We start from the raw sequence: 8462 nt of genomic DNA on the forward strand, positions 1-8462 counted from the left end.
CGTAAGATCTTCCCAATTTGATGGTTGAATTTTTATCTGATATATGAAATAAAAAACTATCATCCTACTCCTTCATGATAGTTGTGAATGATGATAATTATGCCACTTCAGCACTCTCATTGTCTTAGCTGTCAATAAAATTGTACATCTATACTGGGTCTGAAAGAGAAATGCATACAGAGACCAATAAGCTTGGCATCTGTTAAGTAGCCCTGCCCCTTAGGCATCCCCATATAAGCTGTATTATTGGAAGATTGAGATATTCACACTATCAACTAAAACAGTTACAAAATGGCTTTTGATCCTTCTCAACATTGGTGAGGTCAGAGGACATTGCAAAATTTAATCTCCAGCCAGAGTGTGTAAATAAAACACCATCGGGTGAGACTTTTGTGAAGCCAACTTTACAGAAGGTATACACTTTCTCCTTGCTTGTGATTTGTTATAACTCACAAATCTATGTAGGCTTTGGCATTTATTTGAAGCTGGATCAGGATGGGCTTATTTTTCATAGATGACTTTTTACGACGATCGCTGATACTTATTTCATTATTTACTTTTTAACCATCATATGCTGACCATTTTCGATGATGCTAAATTGAATGCTCTTTTTCCTGTTACCTAGGGCATATTACCAGAGATCCTAGAAGAGTTACTGGCTACCAGGAAAAGAGCCAAGGTAGACCTAAAGGTGGTGAACTAAGTGCTTCCTATGTTCATGTTACATGCTTTTGTTTTTTCCACTTAGCATCTCAGCTTTTAACTTCCTGTAATCTTGTTTAGGAGGCTAAAGATCCTTTTGAAAAGGCTGTCTTGTATGGCCGACAATTGGCTTTGAAGGTAATTACAGCTTTGTCAAGTTTGTATTAATTATGGCTTGGACATGGAATAAAAGTAAAACTAGGTATGCTGGTGAAACGCATAAAATAGTTTTGACTGTGTGCACTTACAGATCAGTGCGAATTCAGTTTATGGGTTTACTGGTGCCACTGTTGGCCAATTGCCCTGTTTGGAGATTTCGTCGAGTGTGACGAGCTATGGTAATTTCATAGTTCTTCCATGGAAAAAAAAACATTAAATCCATGGACACCTTGACTCTCCCCTTGTTTTTCCTAGTTGTAATGTTATTGGTGCTTCTTTTACTTACAAGATAGAGATGCTTGCAGTCCTCTCTTATTCTATATATGCATGTATTAGCCATTCACATTGATTATTTTTGGGCATGAATTATATCCATGTAATTCTTTTCTTCCTCCTGGCATAATGTTTTGGGTATGAACTGTAATTGACAATCTTGTACAAATAAGATCGAGTTCTTGAATTGCATTAATTAGTCATGTGTACTTATACAACTAAGATGATATGCTTAGGCCCTCTTATTATATTTTGATTACAAGTCCAGTTTGATCTTTTGACACATTCTCTGTTCCATCAGACAATATCGATTTTACGTATAATTTTAAATTTTCATATCATTAATCATCTCATTTTTTTTTCCACCTGTCAGGTTGTCAAATGATAGAGCATACAAAAAGGCTAGTTGAAGAAAGGTTCACAATAGTTGGTGGTTACCAATACAATGTTGAGGTAGGCTATTATTTAGCAACTAAAGGCATTTGTAACCTTTGAACTGGATCAGTAATGACAGGAAGTACACTTGTTGTATTGGTGATAGTCCAAGTTCTTGAAATCATAATGGGTGATATGATCCTAACCAAGATTTCTACTGTAAAGCTTGATATTATATTTTTATATTTGAATCTAGGTTGTATATGGAGATATAGATTCATTTATGATACAGTTTGGTGTACCAAATATAAAAGAGGCCATGACGCTAGGGAGGGAAGCCTCAGATGATATTAGTGGTATATTTACAAAGGTACAGTGTCAAGAATTTTAAATATTCGTGAAGCCTCTAGAGTTGTTAATGATGTTTTTGTAGGGATGAATGTTTTAATATCACCTTTCTTTTTAAAACTAATCTTCTTTTGACATTCCACTTCCATGAGATCTTTGTAAATATGCACAGGACAAGATGATCAGTTATGCTTTTCTGTGGCTTATCTGCATCTTTTTGGTGCATCTTTGGCATCTAATCAATGCGTTATTTAACATATGCTTTTATGCAGCCTATTAAATTAGAATTTCAAAAAATATACTACACATACCTCTTGATAAGCAAGAAAATATATGCTGAGTTGTTGTGGTCAAAGCCAGATGCTTATGACAAAATGGATACTAAAGGTGACAAACCTGATCTTTTTGTTTCAAAGACAGGCCTTAGTGTTTGTGAAGGCTCAAAATGCTCCTATAAAAATAATTTATTTTATGCCTTCTTAATTATTAAATATTCCTGATCTTTTTAAATATTCCATATCAACAGGCATTGAAACAGTGCGAAGGGACAATTTCCTACTGGTGAAGAACTTGGTTACATAGTGCCTTCACAAAATACTCATTGATCGTGACATACTTGGTGCAGTGCAGTATGTCAAGAACACTATTTCTGACTTGTTAATGAACAGAATGGATTTGTCACTTTTGGTGATAACTAAGGTGAGAACAATGAATCCTTCTGCGTGTTTATGACCAATTTGTTTGACCATTTGTTACTTTTGAAATGGAGAAAACATGATAGGGGGAAGAGGAGATTTACATTACGAGCAAGTCACTTATTACATATTCCTAGTTTCAAGTGTTAGAAGTATATACTATATACCTAGTTGGGGTCGGCCATGGAAGTTTCCTTTTTAAGTCTGTCATGTTTCTTCTCCATACATTCTGTACTTGGAAGGGATTCAGTCAATATTTACTGCTAGCAATGGGATGAAGAAGTGTTAAGGGAGGCTCTTATACAATTGAAGAGAATCAAAACATGACAATATATAATATATCTGCATTTCTAATCTCATCCTGAGAAAAATTGATTACTGTTTAGTTGCGGCAGAAACAGATGTTTGCAGGTCATATCCTTTATCAAGGCTATCAGCATATTCTTAAGGGCCTTGTTGTTTGCCTATGCTAACAATCTCTTTGTTGAGCCAGGGTCTAACAAAGACTGGAGATGACTATGCAGTCAAGGCAGCACACGTGGAACTAGCTGAGTGCATGCGGCAGGTAAATACTGGAAATAAATTCTTAGAACAAGTATAATGAATGGTGCAATGCCTTCTGGTTCCATTTCAATCCTATCTCTCTATTTTTATTATTGCAGTGCATCTAAAGACTCTTATAATATTTTGCTTTTTATTGACAATGAGTCCATTGTTGGATTTTTTAAATTGATGTCGTGTTTTAAAGCCAAGTTGCCCCTGGTTTACAAATGGATGCTACAACTACTCCAACTGTGGGTGATCGTGTTCCATATGTCATCATAAAGGCTGCAAAAGGTGCCAAGGTAATAATTAACCCCTTCTGTGCTCAGCATAAGTCTCGATATTGCACTAAAAAATGGTTATTTTAATTATTTTGTTATGTTTTATTTGGAGGCATAATTTACAGAGGGATTATGGATATAATGACTAATGTGTTTACTTGGGCTCAGGCATATGAGAAATCTGAGGATCCAATTTACGTACTGGAGAATAACATCCCTATTGATCCACAATATTATCTGGAGAATCAACTGAGCAAGGTGAAAGACCAAAGCATCATCACTTGCAGTTTATGCTCTTTTTGAAAATTTCACCAGTGTTTCAAATATATCTTGATAGATAGTAATTCTTTCCAGCTAAGTGTTTTTGATTAGTGCCTGTTTTTGCTCTGTAGCCGCTGTTGAGAATATTTGAGCCCATTTTGAAGAATGCAAGCAAGGAGCTTCTTCATGGTAGTCACACACGAGCAGTTTCCATATCAACTCCTTCAAATAGTGGAATTATGAAATTTGCCAAGAAACAACTTAGTTGTATTGGTTGTAAAACACCTATCAGGTATTTAGTTAATACAAGTAGAGGGTGTCCTGCATGTGGTTTCCTTGCTTATAGTAGTGCACAATTGAGAGTAACTATTATTTCAGTTTGGCGCTTTAGAAAGCTACTAGGGTTCATCTTTTTGATGTGGAAAAATCTATGAGGTTGCATGATTCCATGCCTGCTCTCCTTGTAAGAAATTGTCTAGCTTTCTTATAATAAGAATGTCTGGTTAGGTTACTTCATACTGAAATTCATGATGTTACCTGATTTCATGTTGCCATTGCAGCAAAGAAGATCAGACACTTTTTTTACATTGCAAAGGAAGAGAAGCAAAATTGTATTAGAAAACAGTTGCAAATGGTAAGCTGGTATTCTAATACCATTACTCTTTATTTGGAGAATTTAAAGTAGGCCTTGTTTCTATTGTTCTCACTTAGATTTTCTATCTTATGACACTAATATTTGATCAATGGCAGTGAGAGAATTAGAAATGCTCTTTGGTAAACTATGGACACAATGTCAGCGGTGCTAAGGCTCTCTACACCAAGATGTTCTTTGCACAAGGTTTTTGAATGCTATATTTCAAGTATTACATTTTCATAACATAATTTAAATTTACATTATGGATGTATTTTGTAACATTTGTGTGATCATGTATTTGTTTTTAATTAATAGGATGTTTTTTTTTTACAATTACTATCTCTTTTATACTTACATTGATGTCCTATCCTTATTGCAGTCATGACTGCCCAATATTTTATCGTAAGAAGAAAGCTCAGAAAGACCTAACTGAAGCAGAGGTACAACTAGAGCACTGGCAGTTTTGAGGATGTTGCCTGTGTAGCTTGTAATTTTTTGTATTATCGAATATTTTTGTTTTCCTGAATTTTCTCTGTTGTATGTTTCTCTGATTTAATGGGCCAGGGAATTTATTTGGTCCCTAAATCAGGATAAGCATGGTTTATTTATTGTACAATAATTGTCAAGTCCTTGTTATTTAATGTTAACCAGTTCGATATATCTTTTCTCCTTGCAAATGAGATGGAGAAAAAGTCAAAATGGATACATACTTCCCAAGGCACACCCTATAAATGCAATGTGCACGCATATCCCAAATTTTAGGAGAGAACACACTATAAAACATAGATCTGCAGGTTTACATATGTATATCCAAACATGCATATAGTTGAATGAATGGATGGATGGATAGGTAGATAGAGATGGATACGCAGATAGATTGGTAGGAGCAAATCCGAGCTAGAGAAGGACGCAAAAGGATAGGCACTACGCACAAAGAAGCCATCATATTTCTCCCTCTTTCAACAATTTATGCTAATTTGAAAACTTTACTGGTCATTGCATGATTGCACCCGTCAAATGAATAATCCGATGATGATTTGACAATTATACCACAAAATTAAAGGGTATATATTAGAAAGGCCCTTGGAACATTTCTCCCCATCCTCAAAGCAAATTCAGAGTCCCGTATGTCATCTTCATGATACTAATTAGAATGCTTAGATGACCAGCCTTAGCAATCACGATTCACAATGATCATGAATAGAACTGAACCAACCATCTATTGATTTGCATATCAATATTTTTCTGGCTGGTATATTGGATATAAAGTTCCTTGTGATGCTCTGCTCAACAAAAGTCATGCTACCACTCATTTCTTTGGGCATTTTCTAATGAAGTGTGCTACTTGAAGCATACATTTTCTAACTTTCAACTTCTTGTGCACAAGAACATGGCCTTACCTATAGTGCCATTTTAACTTTTACAAAGCTATCTATTCACATTTATTAGCAGGATTTTGGTTAACACCTTTAGGAGAAATCAAACTTGTTGCATTTTTTACATAATGGCATGCATAAATCAACTAGGGTTGTGTGAAATTATAATTATATTAACCTTAAGGTGAAAGAATTTTGTGGACCAAGAAAGGTTAGACTAATTGTTTTCAGTACAGATGATAAAGTTTGCGTGATGGTCATATAGCCTTTAGGGTGTACTTTAGTCACGCACATTTATAAAGTATGTGGTACCACAATGGTACTTTGCTGCTATGTCACAAGATTCGTTGAACTTCAACCTTGGGGTTTGAATTTTGGCGAACCTCATCGAACCTCATGATCATTGACCAAGTCCATAGATTAAAACTCATAACGTCATGTCACAACTCAAGCTTGTAATCTATCCTTGCAATTTCCATGTTCGTGAGAGCATTTTGTATGTTTATTGATGTTGATATCTTAGTATTTTATCCTATATTTCATTTTAAACTTTATATATATATATATATATATATATATATATATATATATATATATATATATATATATATATATATATAATTGTGAACCTCATCCGAACCTCATCAAAACATTCGAATTCGAACTGAATCTAATCATTGCCAAACCCATACTTGAACCCAAACCATGTGACTTAGCTTTGTTGTTATGTAATAAGTTAGATTAGTTTAAGTTGCTTTTGATTAGGCTTAGGTTAGTGGAATATGAAGTGTCACTTGGCAATATGAAGAGTCACTTTGATTTGGACAGATATAATTATTTTTTAAAATGGTAATTTGTCTCGTCTTTAGGTATTCCTTGTTTCATTTTTGGTGCTTTTAGTTTTCTGTGATTGTTTTATGCATTTACAACATATTGGAGAAAGGGTAGCATGACCAAAGGATTGGTTGGCTGTTATGAAACCAGCTCAAGAAAAGATAGAAAAGATAGATCAATGCCTTAGAATTCAACCTCTTCGAGGGGGCAACCTCCTTTACATTACATAAATGAACAATTCTTTGATGATTCAAATGACAAAACTTCCTTTCTATATATAGGAGTCTAAGGAGTCACAATATAATCCAGCCGACCTAACAATAATAATATAAAGCCACAAAAATAACAATAAATGGATTCTATGGGGCACAACAATAACAATATGGGGGAAATAGGGGCACAACAATATTAATAAGGGGTATAACTACAATCATAATGGGGTAATCACTAGTATTATAGGGACCCAACATGCCCCTCTCCTTCAAAAAAGTGTTGTCCTCAACGCTTGAGTAGTTTTGGATACTTCTGCATAAAATTCTCATCCTCCCATGTGGAATCTTCAACGGATAAGTTCTTCCACTTGATAAGATACTCTGAAATTGATCGATTTCGTAGATGTCGAGTTCTTGTTTCTGTGACTGCTTCCGGTTCCAATATAATTTTTCCTTCCTCGTCAAGTTCTAGCAATATTGTTTGAACTAGGAGCTTGTCACCTATAACCTTCTTTAAACATGAAACATGGAAAACTAGGTACAATTGAGAAGCTGCAGGAAGCTCCAATTTGTATGCCATAGTACCAATCTTTTGCAACACCTTGTACGGACCATAATACTTTGGTGATAATTTATTATCCTTCTTAGCTTGCTTGAGGGACAGTTGCTTATATGGTTCTAGCCGTAGGAATACCCAATCACCTACATCAAAACTTCTTTCACTGCAATGTTGATCTGCCTGTTGTTTCATTCTATTATGTGCCAACACGAGGTTATCCTTTAAGAGTTGGAGGACTTGTTTTTGATGTTCGATGTGATGTTCCACTACCTGAACCTTAGAATTTTCTCTTAAATATGATGTGATGGATGGTGGTTGATACCCATAAAGTGCCATAAATGGGGTCATTTTTGTTGCTTTATGGAAGGAAGTGTTATACCACCATTCAGCCAGAGGCAACCATTTGACCCATTGTGTCTGTTTATCAGATACAAAGCAACAAAGATATCCTTCCAAACATTTGTTTACTATCTCAGTTTGCCCATCAGATTGAGGATGATAAGATGAGCTATGAGCTAACTGAGTACCAAGACAAGAAAATAATTCTGTCCAAAAATTTCCAATGAAAATGGGATCTCTGTCACTTACAATAATCTTTGGGTTTCCATGTAGCTTTTGAATTGTTTCCATAAACGCAGTAGAAACTGTACTGGCTTTAAATGGATGTGATAATGCACAAAAGTGTGCATACTTGGTAATTCTGTCAACTACCACCATGATGACACTCTTTCCCTCAGACTTGGGTAAACCTGTGATAAAATCCATTGAAACCTCCTCCCAACGTTGGCTTGGAATGGATAAAGGTTGTAATAGACCCGGTGTCTTAATTGTTTCAACTTTATTTTGTTGGCAAACCAAACATTCCGCCACAAACTTTTGAATATCTGATTTAAGGCCATCCCAAAAAAAATCCTTCTTAACCCTGTGGTAAGTTTTTAAAAATCCTGAGTGCCCTCCTAAGGGAGAAGTGTGCAATTCCATAAGAATCTTTTGTTTTAGCTGGGAATTCTTACAGAGGTATAAGCGATCTTTGTACCATAACGAATCATTTTGCCAGCTAAATGTGTCAGACGTACTGGAATCTTGTTGTAACTTTCGAATAAGTTCCCACACTTCTTCGTCATTCTTCCATTCCTCCCTTGCTTCGTTTATCCAATCTGGTTGGATAATAGAAATGGTGCACAACAATGCTTCCACATCCTAATCCTTT

General features: G+C 35.3%; 1 pseudogene; it reads left to right on the top strand.

Annotated features, from left to right (window-relative positions):
- The first annotated feature begins 311 nt into the window (after window positions 1-311).
- On the top strand, window positions 312-4738 carry LOC149156185 (DNA polymerase delta catalytic subunit-like; annotated as a pseudogene).
- The last annotated feature ends 3724 nt before the right edge of the window (window positions 4739-8462 follow it).

This window comes from Pinus tabuliformis, chromosome 9 (assembly GCF_031772625.1).
Source record: "Pinus tabuliformis cultivar Carrire ecotype Pingquan chromosome 9, CPIR1, whole genome shotgun sequence".
In the NCBI taxonomy this organism is placed as follows: domain Eukaryota; kingdom Viridiplantae; phylum Streptophyta; class Pinopsida; order Pinales; family Pinaceae; genus Pinus; species Pinus tabuliformis.